This window comes from Pleurodeles waltl, chromosome 11, assembly GCF_031143425.1.
Source record: "Pleurodeles waltl isolate 20211129_DDA chromosome 11, aPleWal1.hap1.20221129, whole genome shotgun sequence".
Taxonomy (NCBI): domain Eukaryota; kingdom Metazoa; phylum Chordata; class Amphibia; order Caudata; family Salamandridae; genus Pleurodeles; species Pleurodeles waltl.
In genome coordinates this window covers 433,174,437-433,192,307 of record NC_090450.1, presented here as the reverse complement: position 1 = coordinate 433,192,307, position 17,871 = coordinate 433,174,437, and the positions used below count along the sequence as shown (strand labels likewise).

At 43.0% G+C, this 17,871-nt stretch overlaps 1 protein-coding gene across 4 annotated transcripts in view; it reads left to right on the top strand.

The window, feature by feature from the left end:
• PIK3CB (phosphatidylinositol-4,5-bisphosphate 3-kinase catalytic subunit beta) overlaps window positions 1-17,871 on the top strand; it is a 1,042,661-nt gene that overhangs the window by 940,764 nt on the left and 84,026 nt on the right. The gene's annotated exons all lie outside the window — the stretch shown is intronic.

Genomic DNA, 17,871 nt, shown 5'->3' with positions numbered 1-17,871 from the left:
TTAGTGGGGTCCTGGGCTCCGTGCCAGCAGACCCTGCACTTCTGGACCTGGTTGAATCGTAGTGGCATCTCTGATCACACGACCTCCTGGAAAGATCTTTAAATACCAGGTTAAATGAACTCAGCCAGCAACGCTCAGTAGAATACGAATTGAAGCTCATCCAGAGGTGGTGCATGACATCTTTCAGCAAAGGGCACTACCCTAGCCCAATCTCTTCCCCATTATTCAGAACTTATAGTGTCAACACTTCTGCGCATTGGAGTACCCGAGAAGGCTCTCTCTCTGAGACTTATTCTACCTAGAGTTGAGCATGGGAACTCTGTCTTCTCATTACTACCTCTCTGGCCCGTAGTTTTGAAAATAAAATCATGAACATGGCCCCAAGTCACCCTGTTGGCTTCGGATTGGGCCGGGAGACTGTGGTACCAAGAACATATGGACATAAGCATCTTCTCTCTGATCAGGCTACTGCTTTGGAAGGATCTTGTGTCGCAGCAGGGCGAAGGGTCCTGCCCCCCCAGACCTGCACATTCTTTAGGTCTGGGGGGGCAGGCAGTTGACTCTACTCATTCTACTTCCCGAAGGAGTGGATGTCATCTTCGTAGCCAGTCGTCCGTCTACAAAATCTATTTACGCCACTCTGGGACACGTTTGTAGCAACACAGACCCAATGTAAGCTCAACTGTCAAGTATGTTGCTGTTTATTCTGTCTTTCGCTTAGCAAGGGCTTACAATGGACACTGATGAGTTTGTCATCCTTTTCGTGTTTTTCGCGTTTACTGAACCAGCTGTCCTTGTTTAAATGATCTATTGTGATGTGTTTTCTCAGTAGTTTAGTTCACATGTTTCATCCTAAGACTGTTGTAATGGCACAGTCGGACCCTAATTTGGTCCTTGCTCCCTTTATATGTACTCCTTTTAAGCCATTGCACAGCTATTTCTCATGTTTCTTTAACAAGGTTCCCTCTATTTGTATTTCTCTGTGTGACAATGAAGGTCCTCTGTGCACTGCAGCCAAGGTTTTGTGCACCAGTTCACCATGCAAGAGGGTAGCTTTCTCAAATGCATGACATTCAGTAGGGGCAAGAAGCCCCTTGACAGTAAAATTATAGTGAGTAAGGTACCTTGTTTCAATGTGTTGTAAACTGGGGGGTCGGGCGAGTCCATGAAGCTTTATATTAAATAGTGAGAAAGACAATTAAGCCAGTACTCTGATTTTAAAACGTTTCATGATGAACAATTTGGAAACCTGTGCCCAACTAGCTCTTTATTCATATCAGTTCTGTGTGGTTATGCTGAACATTCTGAATGCAGTAAAAAAAACTTGTCTTTAGCATATTACTATCACTGATTTACATTTTCATTGATCTTTTAATAGCACCTCTTAAAATTATCCAATTCAATGATGGTCATTTTATTAACCTTGAATGGATGACTGGCTGAGTGAGTTGCTTGTAGAATAAATTCAGATTTCAGTGGGGCACGCTCAGCTTGCTGAGCTACCCAAGTAGCATTAAAATGGATTGTAGTTTAAGGTGCAGTGTTTTCACCTAGCGAATGGTTATTTAAATATGAGAAAGAGCACACTTGAAAAACTGAGTATAAACTAAACTTAATTGTTATATGTTTAACACAATGTAACTAGGTAGTAATAGATGTCAAACATGATTAATTAGGGAGTTTGCTATATATCTGGTCCTAAAAGTGATATCTTGAGTCTGTCACAGTATCAGAAAATTAGTGAGGCTCTCTTTCATGGAACGTACTTCTACAATTAACTGAATGGGCTCATAAATGGTGCATCATCTCCCTTAAGTGGACTGGTTTTCACTACCCAAAAATCTCTAATCAAAGTGAGCAGATGATGCAGCTTCTTGTTCTGTTAATGGAGATCACTTTCTTTTACCACTCACTAGTAGCTGAAGGAGAAAAGCCTGAAAGTCAAATACAAGGATTATGTGTTATCATGTTATTCCTGCAGTCTCTCTTCACAATAGATGGAAGTTACTATAAATTATTATTTGATCATTGCCATGTGTGCTCTATAGAATGGCCACTCATTGGATGATCATATCGTGTGAGCACCATGACATACTGACATGCACTGTGAGAAAGTCACATTTCATTCTACCTCAACTAGAAATCTCTCCGTTGTACCCAGTTATCAACATCCATCCACAGGTTGAGCACTCAGACACTTAGAAGGCATTCTATCCACAGGATGCACTATACAACAATTGTAAGATGCATTAAAAAAGTAAGAAACACATCTGGAAAAATAAGTAGTCCTATGGAATACAAGATGAAGTTAAAACATGAAATGTAAATGTAAACTCGAAAACATCGCTGACCTAGCAGGAACAGATCCTTCTAACCCATTTGGAATCACCCATTTCTTACAGCGCTGTTTTTATAAGGTTGTTTTGGAGAGAGTCACAAACACACGCTATTTGTGTGTCAGTCAGATAAAATCATGCAAACTGGACTCTTGCTTCACACAAGCCATTTTATCCCCAAAAAATAAGAGTTACATTTTTTTTTTTTTTTTTTTAAACCGGTCCATTCTTATCATACACGAAGACTTTGCACAGAGTCTATCTAGTTTCTGTAAAGTGGTTTGTAAAAGAGCGCTGAATCAATAAATACTAGAGGTGGATGAGGCATTTAAAGCTCGAGCCAGATGCTGACCGCTGGCTTAGCTTGAGGTCCTCTTCGAACTTCAAGCTCAAAAATAGTCCAGTTTTCATGTGGTTCTGCTTGCCCCCCTCGCTGTCTACCCTTGTGCACAAAGTTAAAAACAAAGCATTAATATTTTCGGTGAAAATAAGAGAGAAATACAAACCTATTTACAGAGACGTATTAAGGCATGGGCAAAGTGGGCTCTGGTTCAGGGCCCCACCTTTCAGGGTGCCCCCTCGTTAGGCTTTTGTGACTGTCCTAGAGTATATACAATTTTCAGATAACCAGTTTGTTACTTACTTTCTTATTTTTAGATAGCCTAGGCTGCCCAGCCATTCTGGCCCCTACATAAGAGATAATAAGCCTTGAAGAAAATACCAAATAGATTTTCATCAGATTCAAATAGTGTTTAACATTTTACAGTGCAGAGTTACAACCCAACTGCACTAGCCTTTGCTTTTATGCAGTATCTGCCCCTCAAGGGTGTAACTACCATTGGTGTGGCTGGTGCAGTGCACCGGCACCCAGACGTGGGAGGGAACACAGTCTGGCCAGCACCAACTAATGTTATTTCCGAGGTTGCCTATTCTGATTGGTATTTTTAGACACAATGCATGCCAGGGGCTCAGCTGTGTCTACTTTTTGGAGGAAATGTACAGAGGGAGTAGAGCATAAGGGAACAATAAAGATGAAAGGAAAGTAATCAAAGGAAAGGGAAGGGAGAAAGGAGAGCAGGAAAAGGTGACAGGATTGAGAAGGAAGTAAGGTTTAGTGAGAAAGAGAAAGGAGACAAGGATGAGCAAAGTGGGCAAAGGAAAATAATGGAACCAGCAATCAGGAGAGAAAGGAAGGAGATGAGGATGAGAGAGATAGAGAGAGAATAGGAAGAGAAAGACTGAGGAAGGGGATAGAGAGGAGAGCAATACATGGATGAAAGAGATGAGCAGATCTGTGTGGAGATAGGACGGCAAGAAGGAAAGATGAGCAGAATGTGGAACTTGGAGACTCACATATTGCTTTAGTGGAGAAGGTGTTTTGGTACCTCATTTTTAGCAGTAGTTTTGTACCAACTGGGGAGCCCTAGTTTAATTGCTTGCACTTGGGCCCATGACCCTGAAGCTGTGCCACTGGTTCCACCTACTGTTCAGTAAATAACATTGTGTGCTCTCTCTGACTGTATCGCTCTTTTGGAGCTATTGTCAGACCAGTGTGACCACAGCCTACTGCAACTGGACTCAAAATCCCAGTCCCATTCATCAGAGGCAGTGCAACAAAAGCAACTATCAGCACTATATGCCTGAATGGTGCTTACTAACTACTCCACATATTGTGGGCAGAAAGTTTAGTAGGAACTCTAGTCTTTCTGCTTTTCTGGTGCTGTCCAGCTGAAGACTGCTTGTGCTGAGGTAGGGCCCCAGGGCAGGCCACAAACGTAGGCCAAACCTAAATATGCAGAGTAGCTTTATATGCTCCATTATTGACAGCACCATCCATGTGAAGGCACTGCTCTGCCTGTGCAGCCACAGCATAGTTCCAACTGGCTCAGAATTACTGTTCCTTGCTCAGCAGGACTAAACTGCATTAAAAATGCATCCTGCTTATGCACAAGCCCAAACGATGAGACCCATTCCACTGCACCACAAGTAGTGGGCTCGTACAATCCACTAGTCTTTCTGCTTCTCTAGCCAAGGAAGAAGGTTTTCAGTGATCCTGCCATATTTGTTGAGATTGTGAATGAGCTGAAAATGTGTAATAAATGCAGTGTTGTTCCGAGCAGGGGCCCCTACATTTTGTTTGATCCTGGGCCCGCAAAATCCCTATGATGTGCCTGTCCATTTACTGGCAGATTTGTTTGATGTGAAACCGCAAAACCTGTGATTAATCCCAGCTTCCCAGCGTATCCAAACTGTGTGATGTTAGGAAAACATTCTGTTTCACAATCCACCTTTTTAGTAATTGTCACCTTCAAATTTGTGAAGTCAGAATATGGGCTATGTAAATATTTTGTTTGGTGTAATAGGCTATGTTATTGCCTGATCTAAAAGTCTGTGGTTAACATACATGCTGCACAAGACAGCTGACTTGTCTGTTAGTTCACTAATCACAATTGTCAAGGCAGGGGCAGGAATGGTTCACCTGGCTCTGTTTTGATTCTGCAATCCCTGTTAATTTGTTGTCTTGCCCACTTCTAATAAATAAGCACACTCAATTCTGTTTCTGAAGTTCTTTTTCAGCAAAGCATCTCTAGACATATGTCTCATATATCCACATGAATTTATGAGCGGCTTCTTGCTACCTTGTACAGAAGCTGTAGACCCTCGCAAGTAGAACTAATTACATGGCATCGGAATCACCGGTTCAAAAGGTGCAGCAACATGTCATAATTTACATACTGGACTAAACAAAGTTAGTGATTCTCAAAGCGCTGTTCGGCCAGGTGCTCATAAAATATGAAGAAGAAACGCCTTTCTTTAAAATGGGGAAAAAAGAAAAACAACTTCAGATTTATCTTTGTGTGTGCACAATATTATCGTCGTGCTGTGCAGCATGTAGATGGAGGATGGGTGGGTGTCCAAGTGCACATCTTAGTAGGAACACTGCTCTTGACCTTTTCTTATCACAGTAACCATGACTCGTTGCATGAGTGAGTGTCAACCTCAATTAAGTCTCCTTAAACCAGCTTCCTTCTGAGCAAACTTGCTGAGGACTAGAGCAGCCTATCCCCTGAAAGTTGTGACTTTATTTCACGTTGAGCAACCCAACACTCTACCAACGTTCTTTACCCCCAACTTATCACTGAATGAGGAGGAGAAGAAACTCCATAGTTTGGACTCCAGAAGAGCACTCAGCTTTTACACTAATGGTAACGAAGACCATTGCATCGAAGATCAGCTCTTTGTTGGGTTCTCATAGGCAAAGAAAGGCAGAGTAGTGCAGAAAATATCTTTATCCAGATGGATAGACCTCTGCATTAAGATCTGCTATGAGATGGCCTAAAAGCAGCCTCCAGAATGGCTTAGGGCATGTTCCACCAGGCTAAGACTGTTATCGGTACATTAGAAAATATCTTTGTCCAGATGGATAGACCTCTGCTTTAAGATCTGCTATGAGATGGCCAAAAAGCAGCCTCCAGAATGGCTTAGGGCATGTTCCACCAGGCTAAGACTGTTATTGGTACATTAGAAAATATATTTGTCCAGATGGATAGACCTCTGCATTAAGATCTGCTATGAGATGGCCAAAAAGCAGCCTCCAGAATGGCTTAGGGCATGTTCCACCAGGCTAAGACTGTTATCGGTACATTAGCACATGGAGTGCCTGTCCTAGAAATTAGTCAGGCTGCAACATAGGCATTAGTGCACATGTTCACAAACTGCCACCGTGTTGACAGCCGTGTCTGACGTGAAGGGCATTTAGCTCTGTTTGGTCCTGCAAGACGTTTTGGTTTGAGTCGGTCCACATACTCGCCACTGACACAAAGGTGCTACTTCTTTGGGATTCCTATTCTGAAGGTCAGGTATTTGCAGTTGGAAGTATCTATCAGAAGAACAAGTTACTTGCCTTTGGTAACACTTTTTCTGGTGGATACTCTTTCTAACTGCAGATTTCTCACTGCCATTGCACCTCTCCGTTCTGTGGCATGAACTCCATTCCATCTAAAATGTTACCAAATTAGAGAGATATCCACTCACAGTTTGTTTTTGTGCACTGTGCCCGAGGACGCAAACAGTGTCCAGAAAGAAACTGATGTCAGCGTGCTGTGGTGACAGCCTAAATGCTGCTGTGTTTGTCATTTCCAGGCAGAGCGGAGTAAGCCTAGAGTTAAGTTGTGATATGATTGCTTTTGTAAAATGAAGTAAATGTGACCACATACAGACTAGAATGCTACAAGCTTCACAAAGTAATCTGATCATCATCTGCATAACCAAGAACTTTTAAGATTAAAAACACGTTTGATTACTTTAAAAAAAAAAAATAGAGAATTAACCTACTCCAAATATTTTTCTCTCATTGGGGGTTTCCATGTATAGCCATAAGCACTAAATAGTCCTGCCCAGAGCACTTTTTCAAAATATGTTAAGTGGAAGTTTTTGCGTTTCTTCCAGAAGGCCTGCAAAGTCACTTAAGAAGTGGACAGATAATGCAGCCTATGTACATGGGCTACACTGATTGAACTCTCCATTGTAAAATAAGGACAAGGGCCAGCACATTATAATTTGCGAATACTTTTTTAACAGAATGAATGTCCCTCACAAACCCCTTTTGCATAATGGAGATAAAGGAGAGGACACAGTAGCCTTATAGGCTGCCATCATATGACTGCAAGACGTACTCCTGTGAGATGGTGACGTTGTACGATGTCAAAAAGTAGCTAAACGTTGAGGGGTAGAGGAAGATCAAAGTCCATCACGATTTCAGATTCTTCACCTCAAGAAGTACACAGAAAGCAGAGGCGAATCTATAGCTCTCCAGATTCCGATTATTCCCGCATCTGTTCTCCATCAAGAGAGGCGCAAGGGGATTCTCCACCAATATCTACTACACCTCCTCCTCCACAGCCAATGCCGCCTCCACTACCAACCACAGAACCACTACTGGCAGCTTCTCCTGTGAGAACCAGGTCCTGTTGTCCTTCAAGACATCATTCTAGACATCACTTTAGACACTGTCAACGGGTTTGTCAAATGTCTACAGTTCCAAGTCCCTCATGTCATCGACACCATTATACCAGGTCTGGCTCTAGACACATCACAGAGATTTTCTCTTCTGGTACAGGGAGATATTCTCCAACTCTCTCTGATTCTCCTCCACTACATCTTACTGGTAGATGATGTGTCTACATTCCAGGAAGTACTGGTTAGAGGCGCAAACAAGTTAAATAAATGTCTATCTGGGTGGACACCCACAACATCTATCATGTTTGAAACCTTACAGCAGAGGTCAGCCTCACGTCCGCTATTACCTCTAGTTCCAGGTCTATTGGAGCTGGCAATGGACCCATTCTTGACTTTGCCATCCATCTAACCTGTGCCTTCCATTCTTCAGAAAAATACATACCTCCAGTCCAAGATCCGGCCTTCGTGCGTTCTGATCAAACACCATACTCAGTGGTGTTAGTAGCCACGAGAAAACAGCATGTCACAGCTCCCACTTCTACAGTGCCACCGGATAAAGAGAGTCGTAAACTGGACTCTGTAGGGTGAAAAGTTTGCAACACGGCTGCAACATTGATGAAAGCAGCAAGCACCACAGCCTTGTTAAGCCGTTATGACAGATTCCTATGGGAGACAATTTATTGAACACCTCCTCAGAAAGAAAAGAGAGGACTTTAAAGAAATTCAAAATTAAGGCCTAATGGTATCAAATCAATAGAGCAACAGACTCCTCTCTATTAGCAGCACATGAGTACTGCCATGTAGTTTCCCTCCAATGACTTTCATGGCTTAGCCTCACCTCTTTGAAACCAGAATCTCGACAGAGGATTCTCAGTTTACCTTTCGCTGGCGCCATCCTTTTCGGTTCTCATACAGATGACGAAATGGCGACGATGAAAGCAGAAATAGAGACATTAAAAGCTGTTGGTTTAGAAAAACCTAAAGGTTCAAGGAGATCTTTCAGGCCTTTCCAGTGCTGCTTCTTATCACAGAAGGTTCGAGCCACTCGCTGGTACCAAGGTTGCCAGCAGAACGGTTCTCAGTCCTGACACTATCAGTGGTCCTGCCAGCCTAATGAAAGAGAGCAGGCTAGAGGAAGACCGAGTCAGCGATCTCCTCAGGGAGGCAAGCAGCCTTCAGAAACAAAACCCTGAATCATCTCTTCTCCCTCTTCCGTTACTCACTCCGGTAGGGGGAAGCATTCAACATTACCTGGCAGAGTGGCAAAACATCATGCATGGGTTCAGAATATTGTTTACAGTGGTTACTGTCTCAGGTTTTTCATTCCCCCACCATTCAAACTTTCCATTTTCGACATTCCTTAATTACAAGTAGAAGTGGATGCCTTATTGCAGAGCAGGCGGTATAGCCCGTCCCTCATCATCGAGGGACCGGGATTTACTCCATGTATTTTCTAATCAAGAAGAAAGACGAGAACAAATTCAGACCTATTCTCGACCTCAAATTGACCAACAAATGGATTCATCAAGAAAAATGCCAGATGCTGGCTTTACACCAGATCTACCCTCAACTACACCAAGGAGACTGGCTTTGCTCCATCGACCTTCAAGATGCATATTTTCATAGCCAGTGGTCAGGAAACATCGAAAATTCTTGAGGTTTGTAGTGGGGCACAATCACTATCAGTACCAAATACTTCTGTTTGATCTAAAGTCAGCACCCAGAACCTTTTCCAAATGCATGGCAGTAGTGATGACCCACCTTCGAAAGCACAAAGTATTTGTCTACCCCTACCTAGACGATTGGCTAATCAAAGCATCCACATTCCAAGAAGCCCAACTCCACTACTATTAGACTCGAGATCTACTACATCGTTTGTGATTTCAAATAAACCATGCAAAATCAATCTCTGTCCCAGTGCAAACAATTCACTGCCTCATAACATCCATTGATACCCTTTGTCAGCGCTTTCGGGAGGAGGCGGAGGTGGCAAGCACTTGTGAGGGCAGGGGCCCTTTAAATTCTCCACAGCGCTCCCGCCTCGCGGGACGCGCTGTGTCAGCGCTTTCGGGAGGAGGCGGAGGCGGCGGCGGCAAGCACTTGTGAGGGCAGGAGCCCTTTAAATTCTCCACAGCGCTCCCGCCTCGCGGGACGCGCTTTGTCAGCGCTTTCGGAAGGAGGCGGAGGCGGCAAGCACTTGTGAGGGCAGGAACCCTTTAAATTCTCCACAGCGCTCCCGCCTCGCAGGACACGCTTTGTCAGCACTTTCGAGAGAAGGCGGAGGCGGCAAGCACTTATGAGGGCAGGAGCCCTTCAAATTCTCCACAGCGCTCTCGCCTCGCGGGACGCGCTTTGTCAGCGCTTTCGGGAGGAGGCGGGAAGCACTTGTGAGGGCAGGAGCCCTTTAAATTCTTCACAGCGCCCCTTCCTCGCGGGACGCGCGCGGGCCAAGGGCAGGCCTGTCCTTCGCCCGTCATCGACCGGAAGAGGCTGGGCCCCCCTCTAACGTTTCTCCCTCCCGCCTTGCGGTAATTTCTTTTGGAAACTGTGAAAGGTACTGTGGGAGACCGTTTATCAAATGGGGAAGAGAAAGATCAATTTGCAAAAGGGGGAAGGTGGGCCCAGCTCTCTCTAGTCCTCCAGTACTAGCTATTTATCCTCTGTGATGGGGGGCATTGAATCTGAACTAGAGCAAGTAGAAGAAAGGATTGGGGCTGTCCAAAGCACTGTTCAGCAGCCCCCTTTGGAACCTATTGTTCAATAAACACTATTCCAAGAACCGGACCCTTACTACCGATCCCGCCTTCGAGTACTATACAGCCGGGCCATGATATACTCCCTCCCACAGATTTGAACAATTCTTCTACCCTATTAGTTAATCCACCCCTGGAAAGCTCTTATTCTCAGGCTGATTCTCCTCCTTTGAAGAAGAGGAGAGCCGGAAAAAAGCCTAACAATATAAAAAAGGCCTTGGGGCCTAAAAAGAAAACACCCACCCTCCCGGTTTTAAGTGACAAAGTCCCAGTTTCCCTGGTTTCCACCCCTGAATGTTTTCTGAGAAAGGATGCCCCTGAATATTTTTCAAGTGTTAGACTCGACACTCAAATCCTTTTGTGCAACCTTAGAGGCGAAACTTATCATATTGATTACTAGGAAGCTTGATTGCTTTTGTAATGATGTGACCAGTAATTTATCTCATTTTCTTAAGCTAGGATTAGTAAGTACAGGAATATCTCACAGCCAAGAACCGGCTTATCAAACTAACCCTCCATCTACCTTGCTACCTCAAGGAGCAAGTAATCCCTCGCCTGAACTACAGGCTGTTTCTGGCCAAGGTAATTTAGCTGACGATCCTGCACAGGGGCTGTCCAGGGAAGTTTGTTCCTCTAGGTTGCATGATACGGGCCCAAATAAATTTACAATCCATGCAGATTCTTTACATCTACCCCCTGATTGCAATCCGTATGTATTGGTTCTTTCAAATGTTCCCCCTTTGGAGAGGTCTAAATCAGAAGATACCCAATCCCTAATCAGGAAAGCTGGTCACTGGTTGAAATCCAATATCAAATCTAATTTTCATCATAATGATAAGAATCTTATGGCCCGCAGAGTGAGGAGGGTTGGATATTTACAGAAATTGGAGGAGGGAGATTATGTTGTTTTAAATTTTGCAAATCCTCGTTCAATGGACTATTTTTTTACCAACTCGGAACAATGTAATAGGTCATGTAATAGGATCCAAATACATCCCCTGTGTCAATCTTATGACCCCGCGCTCCTACCAAAACGCTCCGTTACTAATTTAAGAACCCACAGACCTGCCTCAGAAAGGTCCCAATTGCAGGTAAATGTACCCACTAGAAATCGGTTTTCGGCTCTTAATTATCTTGACGAGAACGATTGACTGACGGCTTTAGTCTACCCCTGTCCTTTTAACATGGAGAGATCAATAGCTGGGAATGTCTACAATGAATGCACTTGGGGCACAGGAAAGTCTGTATCGGTCTTGTCAACTCCTATTAATACTAGAGTTCTAACATCATGTTCTGGGTTTAGACCACGAACTCTGCTTAGTTGGAACATAGCAGGGCTGCGGTCTAAAACTGACAACTCGGATTGGAGGAGCTTTATTTCTTCTTATGACATCATTTGTTTACAGGAGACCTGGTCTAAGGATACGTTCCTTCTGAACGGATTTACTTCTTTGTGTCAGCCGGCTATAACCTCCCCAATGGGGAGAGCACGTGGCGGCCTTTTAGTTCTTGTATCCTTACATCTCCCTATATTTCATGGTTGTTTTAGTTTCTATTAGAGGACAAAAAGATATCTTGATTTAAAATTTTTATAATATCCCTCGGGGCCTCCTTATGGGACACTTGGAGGAGGTAGCTGACTTCATAGATTCAGCAAATGTTTTGCAGAATAATGACCTAATTACCCTATGGGTGGGCGATTTCAGCACTCCTTTGTTTAGCAAGGAACTCATGCAACTGTGTGCCTTCCCCGCTGAGGGCAGAGAGTCATCAACCCATTTCATTCACACTACTGAAGGAGATGCCTTAAACTTTTTTATATGTAAATTTGATTTGGTACACGTTACAGAGAAATTGGCTGCTGACGCCTGTAATATACCAACCTTCACAGGGAATTTGAAGGGGAGCATTATTGATTACATACTTATTGGCTCCTCTGATTATCATTTAATTCAAGAATTTAAGATCACGCCTCACTGTGCCAGTGACCATAATCCTCTCAGCATTAATTTGGATCTAAAAATTAACCAGGTTCCTAAGAATAAAAGTCTGAGAGCTACTACTGTTTATAATCCAAACTGTGGTTTACGCTTAAAATGGGACAGAATAAATCCTAAAAATTTTAATCACGAAATTGTAAGAAGTAGGTCTGACTCTATTTATATGTGTTTGTCTCAGCAGTTAGATCCTGAATGTATAGTTCATGAATTTGAATCTTTAAGTACTGATATCTCACGAGCTTTGGTGGTGGACAGGCCCTTGAAGGGGCCAGTGGCCCACAGATGGTTTGATTCTGTGTGCTCTTCTGCCCATAAAAAACTTAAAGATGCTCTTAAAGCAGTTCCCCTCTCCCGCCAACTAGTTAAACTAGCTAGAGCCGATTACAAGGCCGCTCTTGAAAAAAGGAAATCAGAAATTAGGTCTAAGGCCTGGGATGAACTTTTGGCTACCTCTGAGCTGAAGGACACTTCTAAATTCTGGAAGGTGATAAATCATTCTTACTTTTCAGATAATAATACTAAGGCCAATGACTGTCTTATTGCAGAGGACGTTTGGGTAAATCATTTTAGGAAAGTTTTTTGTCCAGAAAACGATGAGAACCTCTATACAGAAGATAACCCTACTGCTTATTCTAGTTTAGACCCTAATATTAAGGCCTTAGATATTACCTTTGATCTCTATGAGGTCTTAAGCGCCATTAATCGACTAAGGCAGGGAAAGGCTCCTGGCCCTGACTGGGTCCCCGCTGATCTTTTTAAATCTGAAATTGACTTTTGGGGTCCGTTAGTTACAAATGTGTTGAATAGCGCGGTAAATAGCAACGTACCCATTTCATGGAAATCGGCTATTATTGTTCCCATCTTCAAAAAAGGAAACAGACAAGATCCTTCCTGTTATAGACCAATTTCTCTTATTGATTCAACGGCAAAGATTTTAGGAAGTGTGATGTTATCCCGGTTAGAAGATTGGGTGACCGAGGCCCAGATTTTATCCCCAATTCAAGTTTGGTTTTAGACCCGGCGTAGGCACAGTTGAGCAAGTTTTAAATCTGCATCTGATACTTAGTAAATACGTGACAGTCAAAAAAGAGTTCATTCATGTGGCATTTATTAATCTAACTAGTGCTTTTGATATGGTTAATAGGTCGAAGCTATGGCAAATTTTGGGAGCTTTAGGCTGTGATACGTCCCTTTTGGAGCTTATTAAACGCCTACACACAGATTTAACGGTTTAAGTTCAGACTGGTTTACATGGCCAGAGAACTTCTCCCATTCCGTCAACAAGGGGCGTAAGACAGGGATGTATCTTAGCACCCTTTCTTTTCTTGATATACATAAATGGGCTCTATGACTCGCTGGTAAAACATGGAAAGGATGTACCAAAGATGGGCAAGAGACCGCTTCCAGTTTTATTATATGCTGATGACGCAGTTTTAATTGCTCGTACCCCAAATGGTTTACAGGGACTTTTGGACCTATTTTACAATTTTATGTTGAACCTTGATCTGAAAGTAAACTACCCCAAGACTTTTGTTATGACATGTGGCCCACGTAATACAAAGTCTAAACAATTTATTATGGGAGGACATATTTTAAACAAGGTGAATAATTTTTGCTATTTAAGTATGTATATGAGCTCCTCTCTGTCCTGGAAGACACACATTACCTTCAAGCTCCAACAGTTGACAAGGAATAACGAAGCGATTTTTCGCTTTACTAGTACATTAGGTCACAGACCCCCTGCACAGATGAAAACACTTTATAACTCCAAGTGTGTTGTAGCAGTCCTATACGGGGCAGGAGTTTGGGCTATAACAAAATACCCTCTCTCCAAAGTGCCGAAAATAAATTCCTGCATAGACTACTGATGGTTCCAAAATGTATAGCAAACACCATCAGCCATGAGGAAATCGGCCAACGTTTTTTGGAGGACAGGATCTCCATTGCTCCTCTACTGCTCTGGATTAGATGCTGACTGAACCCTGCGGCAAAACTAGTTCAAGACTGCATTTCTGATTGCCTACAATTGGACAACTCATATAGGATTCCCTGGCTTGTGTTTCTGCGAAACTCCTTTGAGAAGCTAGGGCTTAGGTACATGTTTGACGAACCCCAATTGTTAACTACAAATTCTAGGTCTGTTTTGAAGTTAACTTATTTTGATTACGTATCAGAGCTGAGATTTTATAGCTCCCTGAAACTAAAATCTTTCGATCCCTACATCCGGATTGTGACTGTTCCATGTCTTGAACCCTATTTGATCTGGTTTTCAAGTTCTAGAATAACCTCTTTTTTAACACTTTTCAGATTTAATCTGATTCATTTTAAGGTAGCCTTTCCCGAACCATGTTTTTGGAAAAAGGATCTACCACCCTGCCCTTGTGATTCCAAATCAAAGCAGAGTACCTCACATTTTCTTCTTTTTTTGCCCCCTATATGCTGCTCCCAGAAAGGCTTTTATTTTACCCACTTTATGTCATCTTAGACCTATCCACTACAAGGAAGCTCTATTATATTTCCAGAGACTGCCAGATATCCAAACCTGTCATCACGTTCTAGATTTTGTTACAGCTTCTTTAAGTATTAGGAAAAGGTCTACTCTATTTTAAGTTCTATATGTTTGTGAAAGTTTACTATTTTGAGATAACATCTGTAAATTTTGTGTTTTTGTGATTTTTAATCATGTTTTAGTATATTTATCTGCTACATGTCAAGGGGTTTTAGATTAGACGCTTACATGATGTTTTTAGAAATTGTTTTACAGTTTTTAATTGCGTTTTATACTATTTATAGATTCGTAATATGTGTTTTGGTATGCACTTTTATGGCAATTGCCGAATAAAGTTATTCGACCGACCGACCCTCAGAGCAAACATGTATCCCATCAAGCATTCGGAAGTCTCAAGCTCTCATGAGAATGTCTCATCCAACTGTGAGAACGGTATCTTCCCTCTTCGGCTCGATGCATATTCCTCACACTGAATGCTCTTCTTCGTATGGGACCTTCACAGGAGTGCCTCGACTAACAATGGGACCAATTGACAGACAACTGGGATGACAGGATTCAACTGTCCCAGCATTCAAAACGGTCCCTGAAATGGTGGTGCTCTCCAACCAACATTCTACGAGGAACACTATTCCATCAGGAGATTCCTCCTCAAACCATTGTCATGGATGCCTCCATTCTGGGATGGGGCGCCCACATGGACCACTGTCAAATTCAGGGCACATGGTCCCAGAGACAGTCTACATATCACATCAACGTTCTAGAACTCTGTGCAGTTTATCTGGCGCTGAAAGTGTTCAGCCCATCGTTCAGCTCCAACTCCCTACTTGTACAGACGGACAATACGACAAACATGTATTAGCTCATCAAGCAGGGAGGAACGACATCCAGGCCCATATCACGCGAAGACCAGACAATTTGGAGATGGCTTCTGGCCAGGAACTTGTCAATAACTGCCAGTCACCTTCGAGGAGTGCAAAATACCCAAGCAGATTCTCTCAGCAGACTCCTTCATAAAAATCACGAATGGGTCCTAAAGAACAAAGTTGTTCAAAACGTATTCCAACGATGGGGAACTTAAGACATCGACTTGCTCACAAGCACATAAAATGTCAAATGCCTAAACTTTGCATTAAGGTACTTCCAACCAGGGACTCTGGGGAATGCCCTGTGGATCAAATGGTCTGGCAGATTTCTGTACGCTTTTCTGCCAATGCCCCTAATTCCAGCAGTTCTCATCAAGTGATCTCAGCCGAGAGCCAAGATGATACTCATAGCTCCGGAGTGGCCACGTCAACGATGGTTCAAGAACCTCCTTCACTGGTCCATCCATCCACATTTCAAGCTGCCATGCAGATTGGATCTATTGACGAAATTCAGAGGCCAGATAGTGCATCCCAAACTCTCCTCTTTGAATTTGGCAGCATGGCTCCTGAGCTAGTGCAGTATGGACACCTGAATCTTCCACAAGACAGTATGGACATTTTTAAAGAGGCAAAGCGACCTTCCACACAAGCTGCATATGCCTTAAATTGGAGGGGATTCTGCATATGGTGTTCATCTAAAAACAATGATCCTGCCAAGAAGATGTCATTCTTCCATATCTACTCCATTTGGCACAATCTGGCTTGCAATTCTCTTCTGTAAAAGTCAACCTGGCAGCTCTCACTGCATATAGAAAATGTCCTTCACAAACCTTTTTTCAAAATCCCAGTCATCAAGGATTTTTTGGAGGGTTTGAAAAAGGTCTTTCCTCCCATTAAGCGTCCTTCTCCTTCATGGGAGTTAAATGTAGTCTTCTCACACTTTATGCAAGATCCCTCTGAGCCCATACAATAAGGTCTCTCTCCAACACTTATCTTGGAAAAACGCTTTCCTCGTGGCCATTACATCTGCCCGCAGTTAGTGAAATCCAGGCACCCTGTTCACACAAACCATACACTGTGTTTAATTCTAAAAAAGTAGTCATGAGAACTCATCCGAAATTCCTCCCAAAGGGGATTTCGGATTTCTATGTCAATCTATTTCTTTGCCTACATTTTTTTCAGAATCCTTCCACTCTAACGGAAAGATCTCTTCACTCCTTGGATGTGAAACGAGTTCTCGGATTCTACCTCGACAAAACATGAAGCATTCGCAAATTGGACCGATTGTTTATCAGCTATGGTCCTTTTCACACAGACTTAGCCACCTCTAAGCAGTCCATTTTGCAATGGATAGTGTTGTCTCTTTTATTATGCTGTCAAAGAGCTAACAAAACACTACCTACTAGATCAAAAGCACACTCTACTAGAGGAAAAACAGCTACTGCTGTTTTGCTGCGCAGTATTCTTATACCAGAGATTTGCAAAGCAGCAAACTGTAAGTCAGTTCACATATTCACTAAACACTACTGCCTAGATTCCGACGCTAGAGCAGGTGCTCAAGTAGGGCAGGCTTCCCTCAGAAATGTATTTGCATGAAATTTTCCAGTACATACTCTGTCCCCTCCCCCCGCTCTCCATAGGGATGGGATTGCTATTTTATTCAGTGCTTATGACTATACAAGGAAATCCCCTACAAGAGAAGGAACAGTTTCTTACCTGTAACTCCAGTTCTCTCATAGGGGAATTTCAATGATAAGTCATAAGCAACCCTCCTCCCCGGGAGAACAGACAGAGGTATTGTTACAAACTGTACAAGTCTAACGTCGCCTTCAAAACTACTGAAGCAGTTGTCACCAGCTGAGCATGATGGGATATTGGTGGTCTCTGAGTTCTTAAAGGCAGTCTTTTTTTTTTTTTTTGCCATAGGATGGCAGCGTACATGGCTACTCTGTCGTCCTCCTCCTTTATCTCTATCATGCAAAAGTGGTTTGTGAGGGACATTCATTCTGTTAAGAAATTATTCTCAAATTATAATGTGCTGGCCCTTGTCCTTTTTAGGGTCGAGCCTGCGTAGCATGTGCTTGCGCATGCGTATCACTGGCAAGATGCTGTAGTAGTTAGAAAAGGGCTCGTAGCCCCGTCCATGTCATGTCAGTGTCTTTCATTGGTTTGTGGGCTTTGCCTTTAAAATCTGATTGCTTTCATTAGTGGAAGGCATGCATATGTCATGCCTTTTACGGTGGTTAGCCCTCCTCGAGTGCAGCGACCAAGTACTGAAAACCTACGAGGCTCACTGTTTTCCGTCCGTTTGTGGGCTACTTTTTCTCTTTTTTTGCAGCCCAATCTCGCTTGTTTAGCAGCACGATTGTGCTCATTTTTTCCCCCATTCAATGAGGCAAGAAAAGTCAGGTTGGGAGTTTACAACTGCTAATAGCTCTAACTCTGAGAAAT